General features: G+C 39.5%; 2 long non-coding RNA genes across 2 annotated transcripts in view; both read right to left on the reverse strand.

The window, feature by feature from the left end:
- Window positions 1-566: 566 nt before the first annotated feature.
- Window positions 567-14569, reverse strand: LOC135712637 (uncharacterized). The gene is made up of 3 exons (XR_010518659.1): window positions 14442-14569; window positions 14219-14377; window positions 567-813 (listed from the first exon to the last, which is right to left on the reverse strand). It is a non-coding gene; the product is annotated as an uncharacterized LOC135712637 (long non-coding RNA).
- Window positions 14570-14680: 111 nt separating this feature from the next.
- Window positions 14681-24230, reverse strand: part of LOC135712638 (uncharacterized) — a 226011-nt gene continuing 216461 nt past the window's right edge. The window contains exon 3 of the long non-coding RNA XR_010518660.1: window positions 14681-14765. This is a non-coding gene — a long non-coding RNA (uncharacterized LOC135712638). The remainder of the gene's footprint in view (window positions 14766-24230) is intronic.

Below are 24230 nucleotides of genomic sequence, written 5' to 3' on the forward strand. Positions count from 1 at the left end.
TAGATTTACCATTCATAAAATTTTTAATCGTTGGATTTTCTGCTATTAATTTTCCTTTAATATCCTTTAGTAGCTCATTGTACAGCCATTCATGGGTGGAACCAAGCTTGGAGAGCTTTAAATTTGTATCTGAAACTTCCAGGATCTTCTGCAACGGTGTTTTGTAGTTGAGTAGTATTTCCGAAACTTTTCCACTTTTAAAGAGTTCAATGATTGCATCCCTAATGGCATTTAGTTCGGTGTTCATCAACTTCAGTAAATCTTTCATTTTATCCTTTTTTGGTCTGAATCTTTTGTAGCAATCGTCCGATTCAGCAAACTTCATTATTGGGTTCACTTCACTTTGTTCACATACCTCGATGTCCACCAACTCTCTAAGCTGACTATTGCTATCGTCTAATGATTTATTGGTTAGGATAAAAAATCGCATCTTGAACTCTTTGAACTCATCTTTTTGAATAACGTCTAGATACGAGTGTATGTACTTGATAATAGCAAAATCATAATTTTCCACACGCGTCTTTGGAAACAAATTGTTGAACGATATTGGGTTTGAACCATCTGAGCTGTCTTTGTGTTTGGCTTGGAACAACCACACTTCCTTCGGTTCTTCGAAAAATATGACCACATCATCGAATTTTCCAGCGTCCTTCATTTCTGAGGCCAGTTTGAATTCAGATTTCCACAAAGATGCTCGCTCAAACAGCGCAAATGCTAAATCTTCTTCGTATTTGTTGCCATGATTGCCAGTATTGCCACCCCATGCATAGCGGCCACTGTCGACTGTTTCCTTGGTGGGCTCCATTAATTTCCCTGAAAAAAGCACAATCTATTAGTAACATTGATTATTAGCATTTCAAACAAATCTCATGGCTGCTCAACTGGAATTGTTCTTCTAGACATAAATAAGCATTCGACAGTTTTTGGCATGAAAAAAATTAATTTTCCACTCTATATTATTAATAAAATTCAAAATTATTTAACTGACAGAACTCTTTAGGTAAATTATCAAAATTCCAAATCTGAACGACTGTCTGTTAAGCCAGGAGTTTCTCAGGGTTGTATTCTTGGGCCAATATTTTATACTCTTTTTAATTCGCACCTCCCTGATTTGCCTCAAATCTTTGTTTGTTGATGATACAGGCATTTCCGCTGAAGGAAGAAGTCATCGTGTTATTTGCAGCAGACTTCAGAAAAGTTTAGATATTTCCTTTTCTTATTTACAAAAATGGAAGATTTCTCCCGACGCTTTCAAAACTTAACTCATAATATTCCCACATAAGCTGAGAGCTTCCTTTTTGAAACCTAGTAGTAGTCGTATAGTCACTATGAACGGAGTTCCAATTTCTTGGTCAAGTCAAGTGAAATAGTACTTGAACATAAATAATTTTTAAAGATCACATTAAAAAAGGACATTAACCAATATATAAAATGTTTATATCCTCTCTTTAACCAAAAATCCAAATTCTGCCTGAAGAATAAACTTCTAATATTTAAACAGGTTTTTAGTTGGACCAGGAAAAAACACCTCAAAGGATTCAGAATAAAGCTCTGAAGATGATTTTGAAGTTGCCTTCATGGTACAGTACTACCGAGATACCTAGAATTGATTGGCAGTCCTCATTTGCAATGATTATTTCCTTTTACATTTAGATAAGTTTTAGTTTTAGCTTTCAGTTTTAAGATGTCAATTGTTATACTGACATGCAGGTTTAGAAAATCTGTTTTAAATACTGAGCAGGAACAATGTAGACACACTTAGCTATAAATCATAACAGTTAAGGCTGGTAAGTTACTGTAGTAGCTGGAGCAACTAGATGAAAATCGTCGATTAATATATGTTTGGCGGCGATGAGGACGATGATGGCGTGACTCTTGGAGTGTGAGAATGAATATAAGGAATAATTCCACAGGTTTGGTGTAGTTTTAGGGAAAAAAGGTGCTCAGCGATCCAATAAAGGAAATCGTTGAAGTTTCTTTCCCCAAAAAATCTAACAGCATCTTCTAGGATTATCAAAGCAACAAACGAACTATAAATAAGATTAGTTGAGATTCGCATTTATGATCAAACAAACCTAGTTTTCTAGATTGCGTTTTCAAAATGTGTCAAAACATAATTAGGGTAAGTGAACGAGTTTTGACCAAAGACAAATTTCGCGCCAACTCGGCCATTGCACAGTGAGCCAGGAATTCCAATGCATCCAATTGAGTTGACGTCTTCAGTGAAGTTTTCTGGATTAATTAGGAATATAATTTGGTGGATAAAAATTGTTTAAGTTTTGGGCGCAAAGATGGCGCAGCGATACAAACTTTTTTTTTATTTCGTAAGATAGAGGTTTGATTTTTTGGCAAATTTGCAGAACGTAGAATTTTATGAAAAATTGCCCAAAACATAAAAGTTGTACATCTTCAAACATCTGACATATACGAAGTTTTATAAAATTTGCCTGAAATTCACGTTTTAAGTATTATATTTAGAACAATCGTTACTGATCTGGATCTTTACAATATTATAAATAAGTATAAATCAACAAGTCAGGCCTGTTATAATCTTTCAAATCATCATAAATTTCATACAACCTTTTCAAAAACAGAAACTGCGCCCTCCGGTACTAATAGTTTTCCGCCATTCAATGCCATTTATAAATCTTAATCGCAATTGAAATGTAGCTGAAATATAATAAATCAGTTTAAAATCGACTTTCATCTATACGACAATTCAATTATCAATTTGGTAGATTGCTTACGGTACATATTTGAGAGTTTTTCGTCACGGTGATCGAAAGGAAGCCGACATAATTGAACTCAATTTTCTCTGACGACGCTGTCTTCGGGAAACCAGAAGGAACTGACATTTTGTAAAGTTTTATTCGGCGTACTTTTACAGAAGGCGTGCATTTCAATGGCAGTTTTCAAATAATCACTAAACTGCATTCGTTTTACCTTGACGCTGAACACATAACATATGTGGAACTTCATGCAAAACTGCTGACTAAAAGTTGACCCCTTTTTTGTGTTTCCTCAGTGGTATAACTGGTATAGTTGGACATCGATGTGTCAAAATTAAATTTTCGTGATTCGACACTGAGTCTTCATATGGGCCAATGACGGAAACGTAAGCAGGCTTCTTTCGTAAATATCTTGTAATTCAAAGTCAATCCATGTAACCCAGCAATTCTATCAGCTATGAGGACTTTCTCTATACACAAACATCGTGGTGGCTTACTTGAGCGAGTTTTCATTCTCAAGAAATTTGTGGAAAAGTCAGTGTTTACGTTTGTGACATTGGCCCTTATGAAAGAAAATCAGATATTTGGTTGCATGCTCAGTACACGCTATTTGAAAACTACCCAAATTTGAGTAAAATCCACCCTGATCGGTCAAAACTGAATCTATCAAAAAATGAGTTAACAATTGAAGCACGTCGGTGCGTGTTTTCAAGTCGGTCAGAAGTCAATCAAGCGCATTGTTAACCAGTCATACTGTAGATAATCAGTCAGTAGATCTTTGTGTTGGGATTTGAGCAGAAACATTCAATTTCAATTCGTGGAAAAGTCAAGGGGGAGAGGTAGCTCATCGATTCTTCCGGTTCGCCTCCTAGCATCGTGCTATAAGGTACCAGGCGATAACCAGGGTAGTTGATCGATAGCTCGATGACGTCATTTCGTTGGCGTCTGCAATGGGAAATTCTCATAGCAGGCGTTGACGATGGGACGTTGTCGAGTTGTTGAATAGCAACTATCGTGGTAACTCACCGATTACCTGTCGATCTGCCAAATTTGGAAAGACGTCTGCATTGAATTGTCTCATATAATAATATTCCGCCCACTATATCACAAGAAATTGCGAGTAGCTGAGTGGAATGGAGATAAGTTAAGCATTGGGTACAGGACCAAGTCTCCCCTGGATGGTGCCAAAAGATGAGCGCAATAGAATCATCAAGTTGCCATAAGGCACGGAATGAGACTATTGCATGGATGGGTAGTCAAAGTCTTCCATTCGTTAGTCATTTCAGGTGGATTAGAACAGGTTTAGGTTTAGGGTGGGCGTTGGCCAGATTTGGATTTTTCAGATGTAATCCTGGATAGGACCCTGTCATTGAACGTCGCGTGAAAGTGGAACTTAATGAAAGCCTAAGTACTTTTTCGTAATTATTAGTTTTCGGATTTGAAAGATCGTCGGTTACAGTGGCCTGCTTACTGAGCAGAAAAACGCGGTCCCAGGTCCTTGCATATCAAAGAGATTTATGGTAAAATCGCTTGTGTATCGTGTATTTTGCGAAACTCGTTGTTGTCGTTGGTTCCGGGTTTGAATGGATACAAAAATTTGAGCAGCGGTATTATGTGATGTGAGGGGCTCGGTGGCCTTAGAGCAACCGTTTTAGCTTACTGAGCAGAACATTATGAGTCTAGTCTCAGGCCCATCCACATTCAAGATTCGTCAATCGTTTTATTTGTTAATATGACTACATGGTAATAACAGCAACTCGGTGATTAAAAAGGTGCTCGTCTGCCTTGTGGCAAACGTTTTTGCTTACTGAGCAGAAGACCGTGGGTTTAGTCCCAAGCTCCTTCGCGTTATATGATCGTTAGGACATCAATTCAGCTTATCGTTTACCAAAACGAACCCTGCTGCAAACCCAACCCTCTTATCCAACATCCCAGTGATTCCTCGTAGAAGTGCAGAGGTGTTCTCGGCTTCCATTAAAGCGAGTGTCATGTCAACACAATTCTAGTGCTAGATGCTAGTCCCAAGCATTGTCTATTGGTTCTCTATGTAATTACAGCTGATCTGGCAATAACAGAGTAGCAAACGTGGGCGGTCAATCAAGCTCAAGCTAAAAAAATTCGTGGAAAAGTCAGTGTTTACGTTTGTGACATTGGCCCTTATGAAAGAAAATCAGATATTTGGTTGCATGCTCAGTACACGCTATTTGAAAACTACCCAAATTTGAGTAAAATCCACCCTGATCGGTCAAAACTGAATCTATCAAAAAATGGGTAAACTATGTTGGGATGACAGGTTAACAATTGAACAACGTCGGAAGGATCCATGCCAATGTTGCTCAAGTGTCAGTTTGTTTACACATTTTTGAGTAGGTTCAGTTGTGAGCGATCTGAGAGGATTCTACCCAAAATGGAGTAGTTTTGAAATAACGTGTAAGTATTGACATTGACGGTGGCTTTCTAGCTCTTTACTCCTATGGTAAAATCCCGAAGTCTAGCGGATGTTGTCTTATCTCTTCACTCCACCATGGTGCCAGCGAGCCACCGTCTCTTCATGCAAAGATTAACAGGATCTTATGAGATTTTTCACTGGAGTAAAAGGGTAAGGTAATGTTTAACATGTTTCTCGCACAGACTGACGTTTGCTTATAGGATTTTAACATAGGAGTAAAGAGTTACAGAGTGACCGAAAAGGCTAATTGTTAAGGTAATGCGGCCATTCTTTTTTTGGCTAGCTTTGGGCACAGGGATTTATTAACGCGTGTTTTCAAGTCGGTCAGAAGTCAATCAAGCGCATTGTTAACCAGTCATACTGTAGATAATCAGTCAGTAGATCTTTGTGTTGGGATTTGAGCAGAAACATTCAATTTGCGCTATTGAGAAACATAGAAAGGCTTAAAACCTTGAGTATTACAGGTATCGATAAGCGCTTTCATTTGTCATCCTTCTTGCAAAATTCTTGTGAATGGAAAGATGCAAGGTTAGCTCAAACAACATCAAGAGATTTATGTCTGTTTTACGTATTAATTCCAAGAAGAAGAAGAAGTTCCACTACAGCTATCAAATGAACAAGGCTTCAAAGAATCACCAGCAAATATACTTCAATTTCTCAACGCGCAGTATGTTTTTTTTTCAATATTCAGCGCTTTTTTATAGTGGCGGTAGAACTTTGACAGCTTCTTAAGATTTGCAATACTTATATATAAACCAGGACACTTGTTGCAAAATGTTGCTGCTTTAAACTGTATGCATCAAACTCCAAATTTGTACGGTCGTTTTTTTCCTCATACGTTATAAAATGAAATCAAAGTTTGATACAATTGGTTTAAACAAAAAATGTTAATGGAAAAAATGGTGCATACACTTCTTATCTAAGTTTATCATAGAGAAAGAAAATTGAAAAAAAAAAAGTTACCCATGCAAATTTAAAGAAATAAACAATTATTCAGCTGGAGTTCCTCCAATTTTTGGTAATAATTACAGAAAAGCAATACGCATCGCTTTCATAATTGAATTATAAACAGTTAACCCATGGCAGCTTAAAATTACGGTTTTTAGGTGGCAGGTCATTCCTAATAAAAATAACCACAAAAGAGAGCTTAACGACGTGTTCGGGGTATCATCCAAACCATTTGTGGAATAGTTTACCCATCCGGGATAAAGTTCGTTTATGGTATTTGTTTATGAGGGATCGCTTAAACCATCTTCAAAAAATGTCTCCTTTTTATGCAAACGATAATTTATAATTATAACGATAGCTCTATAACTAAAAATAAAGAACGTAAAATATTATGGCAATACAAAGACATGAGTATTAAGTATGCAGTATTATCAGTATTAAGATCATCACCACATATCATTACCGAACTCTCCGTTATGAAGCAAAAACTAATAGTTCACTTATAAAAAAAAGCTGTTTAATCTAAGGGGCTGTTCATAAACTACGTAGACAGAATTAATTGGGGGGAAGGGGGTTGACAATTATCTACAGCCCATACAATTTAAAAAAAAAGTAGAAGGGTCTGTGCCTAGGGGCACGAACGGAAGGTTGACGTAGGACCGCTAGTGGACGGAAAAAATGTGAAGAGCATTTAGTTCTTTTAATTGATCAATTATCTATTATCTCAACTCTTTCCGTTTTTGAATTGTAGGCGTACCAAATTTGTAGTATTTTTTTCAAAGAGAAAGTTGATTAAGAGAATCAATCAAAATCACTTGCACACCTGCTTCCAAGTTTGGTTACAAGATAACAACTCTGGAGAGCATTTTGTGTGGTCGTTGGGGGCTTGTGGTTCTGAATATGGACAATCAAGCACAGATAAATTCTATTCCAACTCTTTACTGATGTAAGCTTGATGGCCCTGAAAAGAGCCGTTTTGTTACCAAAGTTGATGATGATTTAACCTCCGAAGCTGTACAGAGTTCGTCTGTCACTTCAAAGCGTAGACGACATCGATGGCCGGAGACACGTGTGACACCGACCAGTCAATTGTTGCTTGTTGGGTGTGAAGGAGTGGACTAGCCACCACCTTCCTACTGCTGCTATTGCTGCTCACCACGCCGTCCAAAGCGAAAATGAGCTAATGCCATACAGCAGCGCTCTTTTATATCTTTTCAGGTTGAAGCAGAATAAAGTGCAACCAAGTGGTATAAAAGCTACAAAGACTCCTCCCATTATGTGTAATTTGCTATCAAGTAGCGACACTGGCTCTTTTCCTTAAGCGTACACGGCGAATGAGAACGACCCAAATTTGAGTTTAGTTCACCCATAATCGCTAAAAGTGCAGGAACTCAGCGATGCGTAAATTTGTCTCATGGTTTCCTATGGAAAACCTTAAAAATCTGCCAGAAAATGAGGAAAGTTTTATTCAGTCTCGGAGTAGTACCAATAGACTGAGTGCATCCAATCTTTACTTTTCTCAAATTCGGGAATTTTTCCCTGGAAAATCCTGGAAAAACCTGGGAAAACATGAGGCAAATTTACTCATCGCTGAGTTCCTGCACTTTATTTCTTATTTCTGAGATAACTAAACTCAAATTTTGGTCAATCTCATTCACCGTGATATCACCTTGAAAGATATCAGCACCGGTGGTTAGCATGATCTCACTCCAGCAGGCCTGTTCAATCTCAGTCGGCGCCACCGGCATGTTCTAAGGCATAACATCTCTGATCACGCCTTCCTTTGGGAAGTAAAGCCGTTGGTCCCCGGTTGAGTTGATGGGTCGATTGGTAGGGTTCAGGTGTGGGAGCTGCCTCCCTGGCGTCGGTAGCATTGGAGCTCAGTACAGAAAACAAATCTCGCGTCACTTTTCAATAGGCCCTACCTACATTGATCGACACTCCTTTTTCGTAAATAACTCGGCTTCACAAATGTTTCCTGCCGTCTTGGTCGAATTAGATGCTAGATTGTTGCTTCTTCCATCGAAAATATCCGGCTGTGCCGATTCAAAATTGATCAAAATAATTTGTACCCCTGCTTCCAGTTTGATTACATGAGCATTTGATGTAGTCATTGGTTCTGAATATGGATAAACAGGCGGATGAATTCTATTCCTACTCTTTACTGTAATAAGCTTGGTGGCCCTGAAAAGAGCCGTTTTGTTGCCAAAGTTGGTGATGATTTAACCTCCGAAACCAAACAGAGTGCGTCTCTGTCACTTCAAAACGTAGATGACATCCATGGCCGCTTACGCTTGGCGTGTGTAGTGTAGGTGACAGCATCACGGATGCACCTTCAGCACACCTCGTAAATCAGACCGGAGATACGTCAGACACCGCCACGGCGAGCCAGACGATGGATGGTGGTTATCTCGAAGAATTTGCATTTGGTTCTGAATATGGCGATGAATGTGCAAAATATCAAGCAATTCCATCCTCCCTATTCACACGCGTCCGAGGATCGGAGGCAAATGCCACTTCGACTTGTTTCGTCTACTTACTACTCTCCGACGACTGTGCTGGGGAAGCAGCATATGCATGTAGGTAATTGGTGGATTTGTTAGTTAATTCGACGCTTTTGAACAATGCTGGACATTTACCAGTTATTCTATAGTTTCTTGTTAAAAATCAAAATTCCAATGCATTGTTATCGATGCGTAGCCATATATCTGATCGATTGGTGATAAAATTATTGAAATTGGACCAGGGGCAGCTGAGTTATTAACGTTCAAAATCTTTCTTAATTTGTTACATGTTCCATTCTTGGTTTTCACAAAGTGTACCCCCATATAGAAATCAAAGACGTAGTTCTACGTCAAAAATGTATGGAAAATTGTCTACGCAGGATGAGGGGGGGTCAAGAATCCCAAAAAAAATGTCTACGTAATTAATGAACAGCCCCTAACAGATGAGTAAACGAGATTATTTGGCTGTCAACAAGTAACTGACCACTCAGTAATGTTTTCTTTTGCACTTTCTAATTGTGAGACCCAGTTATTTTTTTGTTTTGATTTAATATAGTACTAATTTGAAAAACTAAGTTTCTAAATAAAAAATGGTGTGGCTTAGTAAAAAGGTTTAAGAAGGAAAAATCTATTAATCAGTGGTAGAGATCGAGCTGAAGGAAGCTCGGTAGGATGCTCGAATTATGTGATCTATTGAATATCATAATGTGCTTTCCTATTTAATTATTGCAATTATTATTAAAAAATAATAAGTCTTTTCGATATAGTTGCAAATTGCTTGTTTGCGATTAATTCATGCAAACGAATTGAAAACGTTGATACAATCCTGTTCATACTATTTACTTTTGTTTGCTTTTTTGCAATATGAAATATGTAATTTTGACAGCTGTATAGTTTACAAATAGAGTACCGTAAAGCGGGGTATCTTTGATAATGCGGGCAACTTTGATAGTAAAATATATAGATTAAATTTACTCGCTGCGCTTTTTCCAAAATAGAAACATTGTTTCCATATTGTAGCTTGGGGAAATTGGATTTGTAGTTTTCACCACAATTTGAACATTTAAATTTCTTAGGATCTTCCTTCACAGGGCAGTCGTCCTTTGCGTGAAAGGAATCACCACAATTCATGCATTTAGCTGGCATGTAGCAACTTTTAGTTCCGTGACCCCATCCCTGGCACTTATGGCACTGGGTGAGGTTTTGAAAAGTTCTTCTAGTCTTCCTGAAGTGTTCCCACTTCACTCGGACATGGAGCATAAGGCTAGCATTTTCCAAGCCCTTAAAGTTGTTTAGTTCACTAAACTTGAAGTGAACTAAATAAAAATCAATGGAAATCCCGTTGCGGGAATCGCCAGGACGGGATTTCATTTTCATTTTGATTACTTGGAGTGGCACAACTCCAAGTAGTTGGAGGCGAACCAGCCTAAGGCTGAAAGCCTCCTAAATAAAGCTAAATTAATTAATTAATTAACTCCAAGTAATTTTACCAGTTCATCTTTGATCTGATCCAGGGATTCACCACTGGCATTCCTTTTATGACAACCTTGAACACAAGTTCAGTTTTGGTGTCGTAAGTAAAAAAATTTGTGCCGCTTCTCAGTAAGATACTTGAGAAGAAGTTTAAATGCGTCCAAGGTTTCAGCCAATACACGGCATTCACCCCAACGTCCAATTTGTAGGGAAAATTTAACTTTCACGAAGTTCAAAAGTTCCATGCGAAGAGCATGGAAATCGGAAGTGGTTATCACAATAGGGGGAATCTTTTCCTTCTTGGAATTAAGCCGGGAAAGTTTATCAGAATTTTTCATTCTCATCATCCGTGAGCAAATCAAATTGATTGCTCAAATTAATTTCATCAGAAGGGGATCAAGAGTTTGCCCAGTAAATTTTTATCCAGATCGAATTCCAAGCAGATTACTGTAAGAATCTGAAGGATCGTAGAGGAATTTTCCAAATCGATATCAAAGAAGGATTACCTCGGGTAGGGTCCAAACAAGGATCGAAGAGGAATAAGAGTTGAACAAGGTAGAAAATTTTTACAGGTTGAGCACTGAAAAGTGCTGTTTAAATTTGTTGTAGCTTTAGGTAGTAGCAACACTTCCTTAAGCAAAAAGCAAATACATCCGCACGGCAAGAGAGCACGATGCGGACTGTCACCTTTTTCTTTCTTTCCTTTATTTAACGTCGGTCTCTGTTCCGCAATCTAGTGCCAATAACCGACGGATATCGATTGCCATCCATTGACGGCAATCGAATGTGCAGGAAGGCAGCTTCCACACCTGCGTAGGATATCGCACCCATTCAACACACATACATGGGGCGGGACCAACGGCTTTACTTCCCTTTCGAAGGAAGACGTGACCAGAGATTTTTATGCCTCAGAAAAATCCCACCGACCTCGGCTGGGATTGAACCCAGACCCATTGGGGGGAGAAAGCAGTCACGCTTACCACTACACCACCGGCGCCGGCTCAGTCACCTTTTTAGAGGGGTTTAAACATAAGGAGAATTTCTATGGATCCAGGAAACGGTGTTTGTTATACGTCAGCGAGATCACTCAAAAGCCTTCATCACCCGATGCTTGCGCGGTATATAATTCGTGTCTGGTGGCTTCACAACTGAATCTTGCATGCTGAGCTCCATCATCGATATCATCAGCAGCCGATATTAAAAGAAATTCGTGAACGTTAATGGAGGGGCGAAAACGAAATCGCTTGATTGGAACCCGGCAAGACATCGTAGCAGAGGCAGGATTATTACACGTCATTACTATGTTTTGGTGTAAAAACTATTCAAATATCTTAAACGCTGTCCAGACTGGAGAGTTATAACATGTTATAACGGTTGTCAACTAATTGCAACACAGAAACCACCATCAAGATAGCGCTATAACATGTTATAACTCTGTAGTCTGAACGTACTATGAACGTACTATTAGGACCTTGTTATACCCCGTACAGACTATGGCTATATCATGTAATATAAGCTGTCTTTTTCCCTTGATTTGTTTACCGTCGATCTTTTTTTCCGTGCTAAACACCAATACTACCGACGCCAGGGAGGCAGCTCCCACACCTGGACCCTACCCCTTATCGACCCATCAACTCATGAATCGGGGACCAACTGCTTTACTTCACTCCCGAAGGAAAGCGTGATCAGTGATGTTATGCCTCAGAACATCCCGGCGGCTCCGACTGGGATTGAATCTAGGCCTGCTGGGGTGAGAGGTAATCACGCTACCACTACACCACCGACGCTGCTATATAAGCTGTCTTGCAATGAGCACTCATACATAGGATTTCCAGTGAAAACTAGGTATAAATGAGTGCTCATTGCAAGACAGTCTACATGATATTGGCGTTGACGGCACCGTCGAAAAATCGTCTCTTCTAGAAAAGATTGACAGTTTCTTATGCGATTTCTCGATGAAGTGAAAGGAAAGTACGAAGTCCGCCATGTTTTACGCACAGTCTGACGTTTGCTTATGGATTTTACCATAGGAGTAAAGAGCTACAGAGTCTCCGTCAACGCCAATAGAGATTAGTGACGTTTAACGCACGCACACTTGCGTTGTTTATTATTTTCCTTTGGCTAACCTAAAAAATGTATGAAATAAGATCTGTCAAAATGAGTTTGACAGCGATTTTTTATGTATTTTCCTCGGATTTTCACTAACACGCTCTCACGAATCGCACCAACACAACCGGACGTGAAAATTTCAATAAGTCATAGTCTGTATGCGGTTTTAGCAGTATTAGCACAGATAACAGACGTCTAACTTCAGCCAGAAACTTGTGTAAAGATAAGTGGGAACTTCGCCGTCACGTGGTGCTAGCATCTCCTGATTTACTCTATAAATTTTCAACTTTCGACCAATTTGGCGCTAGTATCTATAAATTTTCTGTTGAAAATTGCCACTTGGCGCTAGTGTCCAGTGTAAATTGTGCAACGACAGCGCCATCAGGTTGCCAAAGAGGGTTTTTAAGTAGGGAAGTCGCCGTTAGTGGCGCTTAAGTCAAATAGGAATCTTTACACTAGTTTTTAGATAGATTTTTTTTTCTTGATTTGTTTTCCGTCGATCTTGTTTTCCGTACTGAGTACCAACAACAATCAATACGAAACTAACGATTTTAAATTGGCTCACCACTTTAGTAGCCTATTGGTCCCAAGCAAACGATTAACGTACCCTATTCTAGTTGAAATTCTATTACTACACTATGTTTGTTTTGATTCGCTATGAAAGTTTGACAGATAACATCAGGGGTGTGTGGATTCATGCAGATCGCATTGAAACGCCATTAGATTTTCTTTGTCCTACGGATAAACGTAGGAAAAGGGGAATCGCTAGGAGTGTTTCTTTTGTTTTGAGAACAATGAGCGTAAATTTTCATACAATGCGCTCTAATGGGATTTATGATGTAGCTAATGAACTAACGCAACGGAACAAACCTATTATTGACTTGTGCATGATGAAATCATTGATATGATTGATATTTTATGATAGATAGAACGGAAATGGGCGATTACGAGGAAGTAGTGCTCTACCCTACTTGTAGCGTGAGTAAATTTTTCGTCGATTTTTCTTCGTTTTATATGCTTATATGCCATGTAGTGATGTAGTGATGTAGTGTTGAAATGTAGTGTTGAAATGTAGTGATGTAGTGTTGAAATCCGTAAATTACTTAATACTGGCCTTTTGCACGCTAGCAGCGGGAGAAGGAGCATATATTATTGAGAGATTCAACTTTCCACCACCTTAATATGGAGAAATCGACAATCAAAAGAGCGATTTACAAGCATATTAATACGATTCTAAACACTTAGTGCTCAAAAAATGTTGATGAATAAGAATCAGGGTTTGATTTTTCCCGATCGGAATTATGGTTCCGAAGATATAAACAAAAATGAGAATTCCAGATTGCACTGGGAAATTCGCAAAAGATTGATATATCAAAAACTCATCATGCGACACCTGAAATCACATTAAAATTTGAACATATTCAAACCCAATGATCACAATGGCAAAGAAAGATGTACCAGGTACCCCCGGGAAGTGGACAAATTCTGACAAGCGCCGAAATGCATCGTACGATACCTCAAATTACATGGAACTCAACATAATGATTAGTGAAAGAATTTATTTTGATTTTCCATAAAACCTCATTTAAATTTATTTATTTGACTCCAAGGTCACCCAGGGGTCATATCGGTTGTAAAAAATGTTAATGCAGTTGAATGTAGAACAAAAACAATAGAAAAATCCCTGACACTGTATGTTTTTTTCATCTTGTCAAAACAAATTGTGACATGGTAATGTCGGCCTAAATGCCCCTAATTTGGGCCCAAACATAAATTCAGCATTCGAATAAAGTTTCAATAGCGACCAAAAATATCCATTAGCACTGTCCCAATGACGCATTCATCTAGATAAAATTGATAAATATTAGATTTTTAACGATGGGCCCAATATTAGAGCCATTTCCCGTACTGCGTTTTTGTTTAATTTTTTTTTTTTTGATTTCCCCCTTAAGGTCACACACGCTGATTGGGCCGCTACGCATGATTAAAATTTAAATTTAACTTACGTGAACGTGGTACGTAATGGTGAGCGGTGGAGCGACTTGAACTCGGACCAGCGGTATTGACAATTGTCGGGCTATCGGTGGCTAGACTTGGGCCAGATTCGGATTGACTCAGACCAACAGTCGATGGTGGCGCAGCAGATTGATTTGAACCATCTGAGTCTATAAATAAATGATACAAATAATAAAATAAACGTGGTTCTAAAATACAACTGTATACACTTACGGGAGCCGCCTGCATGATGATAGTCAGATTGTGAAGTTGATTGTGGAGTAACGGATTGACTTGGAAAACCGGTGGATTGAATCGGATCATCGATGGATTGATTCTGACCAGCGGTTTTGGATAAAGCATCGGAACCAGCAGTTCCTACACAAATTTAATGCTTAGACTCAGAAATTAAACAAACATAACTTATAGCTTACCTGATTCTTCGGAAAATTCGCTCTCTTCGATTTTTCTCCTTTTTATCATCATTTTTACGACTCTTATTCAGGTACAAAACGGCGAAAATGGCTATTTCGAAAACTGCATTCGGTGGTGGGTGTTCTTGAATAAAAAGATGGAATAGGATGAAAACAAACCGTCAAATCGTATGGAAAAAAATTTAACAGGGACAGCTCGTTCGTGTGGTGGATTTGAAAATGCGCGAATTTCTAATGCGTGAAGATGTGAAACAGTGTAACCAAATAAATTTAAAAAAATTCCCTTGATTACAAAAGACTGTAAATATCTGTAAAAAAAACTAAAAAGTCTGTAAATGTCTGTAACGAAAAAAATGTCAAAATTTTAGTACTACACTATGTTTGTTTTGATTCGCTATGAAATTTTGACAGATAAAATGAGGGGTTTCGTGGAATTTTCTATGTTTCGAGGGGTGCAACGATTAGCTTGGGACCGAAGAAAGTACCAGAGCTGAGCCAAAAAGTTGAGCACGTTTCTTCGGAACCTTCTGGTCTTAGAGTTGCCTCTATGGTAATACTATGGTAATATAATAAAATACCAGGAAGAGGTCTGAGATGAACTCTGAGGGTATTCTGAGATGATTCAAGCAAATTTTTCAGAAAATACGTGTAAAGATAAGAGTATCAGGATGGTTCCAACATTCATTGAGATATTCTGAGATCAATCAAACATCAAATTCTTTCTACAGTTGAAACCAAAGTTTTTGAAACTTTGGGAGTTTCTGTCGAAACAAAATTTGGACAACTTACGTTTATAGCTGCCTATTTGCCATTCCAAGAAGAATGTTCCAAAGGGTGATTTTACTGCAAAACACCGCTCATGGAATAATTCTAAACGTAATATTCTGTTTGATGATTGTTCTGCAGTTTATTACACTATTCAATATCCAAATTCTTCAGCAAGAAATCCCTTCTTCTTATTTCTTCTTCTTCGTATTTCAAGCTTATTGCATATCGTATATTAGCTTATTGCGTGCTCTCAACTTAGTGTTTTAGATGCACTTCCCCAGTTATTAATTGAGAGCTTTCGATGCCTTTACCATTTTTGCATTGGTATAATTGTGTGGCAAGTCCAATCACACTTCTATGCCCAGGGAAGTCGAGAAATTTTCCAACCCGACTGAGTTAAGGGAGGCCCTAAGCAAGAAATCCCTCAACTATTGATTCATGTCAACTTTGTAGCCAGTTGGTTACCCATGCTGACTTCAGTTCTGATCACCTTCCAGTAGGTTTTGAAATATCCCAAGAAATGATTTGTAATCCCAACAGCTCTACTTTCAATTACCAAAGAGCTGATTGGGAGCAATATTGAACATTTATGGAATATAACTTCGATCCAAACATTCATTTGCAAACCAAAGATGAAATTAATTATGCTCTTGAATCTCTGACTACTTCCAAAGTTGAAGCAAGAGGTGCCTCAGTACCAAAATGCGAGGTTAAATTCAATTCAATTATAATAGACGACGATCTTCAGCTCTTGATCCGTCTTAAAACTTTCCGTAGGAGACAATATCAAAGAACACGCGATCCTGCCATGAAAGTTATCTGGCGGGATTTGCAAAAACAAATTAAAAAGCAATTATCTGCCCTGAGGAACAAAACTTTTGAAAATAATGTTTCTAAATTAAACCCTTTTGGAAACACACAAACACAAACAAAAGCCTATTCCAGCGCTTAAAGAAGGTGGTAAAATTTTGATCACAAATTTGGAAAAAGCTCAGATATTTGCTAAGCCATTCGACAGTTCCCATAATTTCAGTTTGGGTCTTACTAGTCTTATTGAGAATCAGTTTACTCGGGATTATCTGAATATTTTCTCTCGGGAAAATATTTTTGATGATTCCTGGGGGACTGATTTGGACGAAGTAAGGTCTATAACTAAAAAGTTTCAAAATATGAATGCTTATGATGGAATTTTCTATATCCTCATCAAAAAACTCCCAGAGAGTACCTTGTCTTTCTTGGTAAAATTATGTAACCGTTGTTTCCATTTGGCATACTTTCCTGATAAATGGAAAAATGCAAAAGTTGTTCCAATTTTGAAGCCGGATAAAAATCCAGCTGAAGCTTCTAGCTATCGCCCAATAAGTTTGCTTTCTTCAATAAGTAAACTTTTTGAAAAGATAATTTTAAATAGAATGATGCTTCACATCAATACAAACTCAATTTTTGCAGATGAGCAGTTTGGATTTCGCCATGGGCATTCAACTCTTAAGAGTTACCAATTTAATTCGTTCAAACAAATCTGAAGGCTGCCCAACTGGAGTTGCTGCTTTAGACATAAAAAAAGCATTCGACAGTGTTTGGCATGAAGGTTTGATTGCTAAATTGAAAAAGTTTAATTTTCCATTTTATATTATGAAATTAGTTTAAAGTGATTTAACTGACAGAACTCTGTAGGTAAATAATCTAAATTCCAAATCTAAACGACTACCTGATAGAGCAGGAGTTCCTCAGGGTAGCATTCTTGGGCGTATATTGCATAACATTTTCACTTCGGACCTCCCTGATTTGCCTCAGGGTTGCCACAAATCTTTGTTCGCTGATAACACAGGCATTTCCGCTAAAAGGAAGAAGTCTTCGTGTTATTTGCAGCAGACTGCAGAAAAGTTTAGATATTTTCTCTTCTTATTTATAAAAATGGACGATTTCTCCCAACGCTTCCAAAACTCAACTCATAAGCCCAGAGCTTCCTTTTTGAAACCTAGTAGTAGTCGCATAGTCACTATGAACGTAGTTCCAGTTTCTTGGTCAAGTCAAGTGAAATATCTTAAATTAGTACTTGATCAAAAATTAAATTTTGAAGATCACATTGAGGACATCCATGCCAAATATAACAAATAAATAGAATGTTTGTATCCTCTCATAAACCGAAAATCCAAACTTAACCTGAATAATAAACCTCTAATATTCATCTCGATATTCATACAGGTTTTTAGTTATACCAGAAAAAAAAAACACCTCAAATGATTCAGAATAAAACTCCGAAGATGACTTTGAAGTTGCCTTCGTGGAACAGTTCTCCCGAGGTACATAGAATTTTGAAAGTTGAGACCTTAGAACAAATTTCCAACAAAATAATTAATCATTTGTGTATTCCATCTAACCCCCACTGTCCGGCAGTGTTATTATGAAAGAACTCTCTCTACAATATCGCATTTATGGTCATTGTAGACAGCTTTAGTCCGGGAGTTAGAAGGTGATAGCTCTATTGCAGATCCAGCAACCCATTTCAGAATGTCTGGAGAGTCACGCCCATTCCGAGGTTACTTTCACTTACAATAAGCCCCGCATGTTTGCATCACCGTTATCAAATGGATATTGGTATTACATACACGCTTCCAGGTTCGAAAACATATTTTTTCAAACCTGGCATGTATTTAGTTTAATTTTGATATATATTTTTTTTAATAATTGGAAAGCTCTCACCATATTCTGCTTTTCCGCCGTCGTTGATTACTTCATTTTGAATATATTGGACTTTTTCTCTAACGCTTCGTATTTCATTCCGTGCTTCACCAGCAATTTCCTTCCGTAGATCGTCCTTGGTTGGTTCTAATATGATTACGCCTTTTTTGGTCGGTTTCATTGGTTTCATTGAATTTAAATGAATTGCCATGTTGATCTGGGACGAGGCTCACATCCAAAGTCGCTGTTCTACCGAGCGCTCCGTGTGCGAAAAGAAAATGAAAGAAATTCAAAAGCGATCAGTTTCAAGAAGTGACAGTTTCATCAGATTCCCCAACTAACCATAGTCAAGCAAAGTAAGAATATACAAGCTATATTGCAACTATATGGTTACTTGGGTACTCATATGGCCGTCAGAATGGTTCATCGGTTGCGAAGTGAAATATTTCTGAAAGTGATGCGTTATATTTCTCAATGTTTTGATTTTATCCTAACGTTACCTCCATGTTATTTCACAAACAAGCAGACACAACACATTGAACACTTATCATTGTAAACCCTACCACCATCTGTTGTATATACTTTCATGGGCAATACACTCAACAGATGGTTGTAGTATGTAAACGTCAAACGCTAGGGAATTGATTATGTGCACCACAAGTGGCGGTACTATCGACTAAGAAACATTTAAATTGATCGTTAAAACGATTTCTATGAAGGTTTTAAGAGTGTTATGTCTGCTTGTCTGTGATCATACCTTCACTATCGCAACTTCGGGTAATCTGCGAAAGTATTTGCATTTTTCTCAGGCACTTTTGATTACTCTCTCATACTCGAAATGTGCCACGACCAAATTGGCACAACGACGCCCTATACGCTCTCTGACCGAAGCGCAGGGTCCAACAAAATAATTAATCATTTCAGGCAAAAATCGTTGCACTCCTCAATTGCAACGATGATTTCCCTTTATACTTAGATAAGATTAAGTTTTCGTTTTTAGTTTTAAGATGTCAAGATGTTAAGCGTCTGTTCACCATGGAAGTGCAGCTCAAAACGGCGTCTGTTCTCCATGTTAGGAGCGACTGATCAATGTCCTAGTGCCAGCGTGGGACTCTAAACAGAGCTGTGCACGATGGTCCCGCGGCGAGACAGGGGGGGAGGGGGGCAACAAGCCACCCTGGAAAAACATAAAGTTGCAAATACCGAAGAAAGAAATACGGATCGGTACAATCGGCTCATACCTACGCGACGAAATAAGGACTACGATTGGAAACTCGGAACATGGAACTGCAAATCGCTCGGCTAGGTTAATCTATGACGAGCTTCAACCACGCAACTTCGAAGTCGTAGCACTGCAGGACCTTTGCTGGACGGGACAAAAGGTATGGAAAAGCGGGCATCCATCGGCTACTTTCTACCAGAGCTGTGGCACTACCAACGAGTTGGGAACCGGCTTTGTAGTGCTGGGTAAGATGCGCCAACTTGTGATTGGTTGGTAGCCAATCAACGCGAGGCCGTTTCTTCAACTACAGCATCATCAACGTGCACTGTCCACACGAAGGGAGACCCGAAGACGAGAAAGAAGCGCTCTATGCGAAGCTGGAGCAGGTGTACGACGGCAGGTAGGACGAGAAGCAATGTACAGACCAAACAGACTGCATGACGTATCGAACAACAACGGCCAACGATGCGTGAAATTTGCCCCCTTTTCGAGGTATGGTAGTCCGAAGTACATTTTCCCCCGCAAGGATATCCACAAAGCCAACTGGAGATGACCTGACCAACACACAGAAAACCAAATCGATCACGTTCTAATCGAGGAGAAATTCTTCGCCAACGCAGTGCAAGCATAGATTCGGACCACTACCTAGTTGCAATATGCATGCGCTCAAAACTCTCGACGGTTCTTAACACCCGTCAAAGTCGAATGTTGCGACCCAACATTGAGCAATTACGGGACGCCGAAGTTGCCCAGGACTACGCGCAGCAGCTGGAAGTTGCATGACCCACGGTAGAACAGCTTGGCGCAGCTACTCTTGAAGATGGCGGGAGGGACATCCGTTCCGCCATAGGTAATACTGCTGCAGCGGCACTAGGTACTGCAATCGCGGACCGAAGAAATGACTGGTTTGACGGCGAATGCAAATTGTTAGTAGAGGAGAAGAATGCAGCACGGGCGAGAATGCTGCAACACCGCACGAGATTGAATGTGGAGCGATACAGGCAAAACTCGTTTTTCCGAAGGAAGAAGCGTCAGCAGGAAGACCGAGATCGCGAGGCGATGGAAAATCTGGAAGTTCTACGAGAAGCTGAATAGTTCGCGCAAAAGCCGATATGTGCAAGGACTTGGACGGTAACCTTCTCACGAACGAGTGTGAGGTGATTGAGAGGTGGAAGCAGTACTATGACGAGCACCTCAACGGTGATGCAGCAGAAAACGAAGGTGGCACGGCAACAGACCTTGGAGCACGCGCAGAAGACGACAGGCTACCGGCCCCTGATCTTCAAGAAGTTGAGGAGGAGATCGGTCGGCTGAAGAACAACAAAGCAACTGGTGTAGATCAACTACCAAGTGAGCTATTAAAATACGGTGGTGAAGCACTGGCTAGAGCGCTGCAGTGGGTAATTGCCAAGATTTGGGAGGAGTAGATATTACCGGAGGAGTCGATGGAAGGTGTCGTATGCCCAATCTACAAAAAGGGCGACAAGTTGGATTGCTGCAACTACCGCGCGATCGCACTGCTGAGCGCCGCCTACAAGGTACTCTCCCAAAATTCTATGCCGCCGCCTGTCACCATTTGCAAGAGAGTTCGTGGGGCAATACCAGGCGGGATTCATGGGGGCCCGCGCTACCACGGACCAAATTTTCGCGATTCGGCAGGTTCTGCAGAAATGCCGCGAATACAACGTGCTCACACATCATTTGTTCATCGATTTCAAATCCGCATACGACACAATCGATCGAGATCACCTATAGCAGATTATGCACGGGTACGGATTTCCGGATAAACTGACGCGATTGGTCAAGGCGCCGATGGATCGAGTGATGTGCGTTGTTCAAGTATCGAGGACACTTTCGAGTACCTTTGAATCTCGAAGGGGGTTACGGCAAGGTGATGGACTTTTGTGTCTGCTAGTCAACAAGATGTTAGAAGGTGTGATCAGAAGAGCTGGGATAGACACGAGTGGCATGATCTTCAGAAAGTCCATCCAGCTTCTTGGCTTCGCCGATGATTTCGACATCATGGCACGGAACTTTAAAACGATGGCGGAAACTTACATCAGACTGAAGGCTGAAGCTAGGCGGATTGGACTTGCCATCAACGCATCAAAGACAAAATACAGAAAACAATGATAGCATCCCACCCCGAGTTCAGATTGACGGTGATGAAATCGAGGTAGTCGATGAGTTCGTGTACTTGGGCTCACTGGTGACCACCGAAAATGATACCAGCAGAGAAATTCAAAGATGCATTATGGTAGGGAATCGTGCCTTCTTTGGACTCCGAAGGACGCTCCGGTCGAATAAAATTAGCCGCCGCACGAAGTTGACTGTCTACAAGACGCTGATTAGACCGGTGGTCCATCTACGGTGGAGTGCAGATGGATGACGGAACGTGGAGGAGGCGAATGAACCACGAATTGCACCAGCTGCTGGGGGAACCATCCATCGCCTACATTGCAAAAATTGGGCCACTACGGTGGGCTGGGCACGTTGTAAGAATGCCGCACAGCAGAGGATTGCCTGATTGAAAAAAAAAAATCTCTCTCACGATGCGACAGTGATTGCTGGTTGTCGTGCACGGTTTGCTTACTTGGCATACTGCATAGGGCTGAATGGAAACGAAAGCTTCTGGCAACACTGCCCATAAGTGAACCAAAATCGTTTTGTAAATACATTCAATATTGGCGCCTATACATTGGTATTGACAATGTTGTTGTATTCACATTAGACCTGTGCGTCGGTCCTTTAATCGGCGGTGTGGAATTCATTTTTGCCTCGGCGGCGGTGGCGTGATGGCGCTACGCCGTGTAATTTGGTCAGTGGCGGCAGCGGTGGCGTACATCGGCATATAACTATGGTGGCTGTCAAATTGTCACACATCAAACTTTCATTTAAACCAAAATGTTGTATTTCTGTATATGTACCGTTGGAAACTTTTAACTTATTTTTGGATGAAAATCATAGCAACCTGCGCTGCCTTCGATGCTGTCATTTGTGTGTGCTCCGACGCATTCGTTCATCCTCCATTATTGCATTCGATTGATCGTTAGGTTATTTTCATTCAATGGATTATTGATCAGAATTACTCAAAATTTAGTGTTCATCATTAATTTAATTTTACCTAGCCGCATGGAAGCCACATGATGAGTGAAAGTGAACTAAATTTTTATATTAACTTCAAAGTACCCATTTTTGTGTAAAAATACCCATTTTAAAGAAAAGTGGCTTAACTCATTAAATTAGCAATTTGTTTTACCGATTAATGAGTATCTGCATCACTTACTACACAATTACTCATGACTGGGTAAAATATACTCATAAATGGGTAGAAAAACCTACTAATATTTTCTTCAAAATTGACCTATTTTTACTTATTAATGGGTACTTTCAAGTTAGCGTGTTGGGTACCTCGTTCGCCAGCAACATGTGCCAAATGTAAGCAATGCATTTAAACGTCGGTTGTTCTCGAATTGCAACATGCCCAATCAAACTAACTATATCATCTGATAGAGCAAATTATCTCTCAGATGCTGGAGTCGGTTTGCCAGATTGAGTCTATATTCACGAGAAATCAACGTTTAAAGTCATTGTTTACATTTGGTAAATATGCCTTTTTTATATGTTTCTCTAGTTACTAGCTTTCTCTATCATACTTCAAAACCATAATAGGTCAAAACAAAAACGATAAAGTTGAGTGTTGTGGAGCCCAATCTGAGTAAGCCTACTTGTCGGATTGAAAACTATTTAGAACCAAATCGACTCCGGTTAGGCATTTTGATGTCATTTGTGACAACTGTCAAACTTGCCACTTCCGCCCACATTGCGTTTGGGCCTTTACTCTATTCCATGCGCTAGATGACAGCGAGGTTAGAACAAAAAAGCGTACAAATTAAGAACGGTCAGATTACCAGGGATCCACGGTACTGCTGAAAATTTGACAGCTAAGGAACTACCGAATGCGAAGCTACCAGCTAGAAGTTCCCATGTAACATTGCAGGTTTTATCACGGTTTTATAGCATTCTACAAGTCTAAATCATGGTCTACAGAACCCTCATAAAACCAAAATTGTTACTTGGGTTGGTAAGTATATTTTAAACTGTTGAAGATATCCCTATTTGGGGATTGCATTGTTGAATTCCATTTCGAAAACTCATGATTAATAGAGCTTACACGGTTATTAGCGTAAACACATTAATGTGTAAAATTTAACACATTCCGTGAAAGAACGCCTGGTCGATTTCCCAAGTATTGACAGACGAGTGGTGAAGACACAGGCCTAAAAATCGCAACGTTCATGGTTCGAGCCCCCCAGTCTGTTTCCTTTTTTTTATTTTTTTGATCATCATTCATTCCAGTCAATCAAGTGATTTCCATCCATCCAAGCGCTTTGTTGCGAGTACTTAAAATTAATTATATGATTTGAGTAGTTGCTATGCTGAAGGTCCGAGAGATGTCGCCCCTTCATTGGTAGGAAAATCATTTTTGCATTGTTGTGCATCTAATACTACTCATAAAGACGATAATGAATAAATTTTCATGCATTTCTAAATGATTTCCTATCATTCCCATACATTCAAAAGTGCAGTCACAGCCCTCTGGATGTGGATGATGTCAAAAACAATAAAACATTATTAATTGAGTACATGGGACTTTACTTACTTTTGGCTTCCCACACTTTAGTACCTAGTTGGGTGAAATAAACTTTTTTCCCTTGATTTGTTTTCCGTACTGAGTACCAATGCTACCAACGCCAGAGAAACAGCTCCCACACCAACCCTTCGTGATCAGATATTTTATACCTCAGAAAATCCCGGCGGCGCTTGAGATATAAACTTAATTTTGGGTATTTTTTTTCTTACCATATGAGTAAAGTTTTATTCAACTGTGAGTTGTTTTTGATAGTCTTGTTACGC

The sequence above is a fragment of the Ochlerotatus camptorhynchus genome, unplaced genomic scaffold (genome assembly GCF_037179485.1).
Source record: "Ochlerotatus camptorhynchus isolate MF236.1 unplaced genomic scaffold, CSIRO-AGI_Acam_v1.1 ptg000498l, whole genome shotgun sequence".
Classification (NCBI taxonomy): domain Eukaryota; kingdom Metazoa; phylum Arthropoda; class Insecta; order Diptera; family Culicidae; genus Ochlerotatus; species Ochlerotatus camptorhynchus.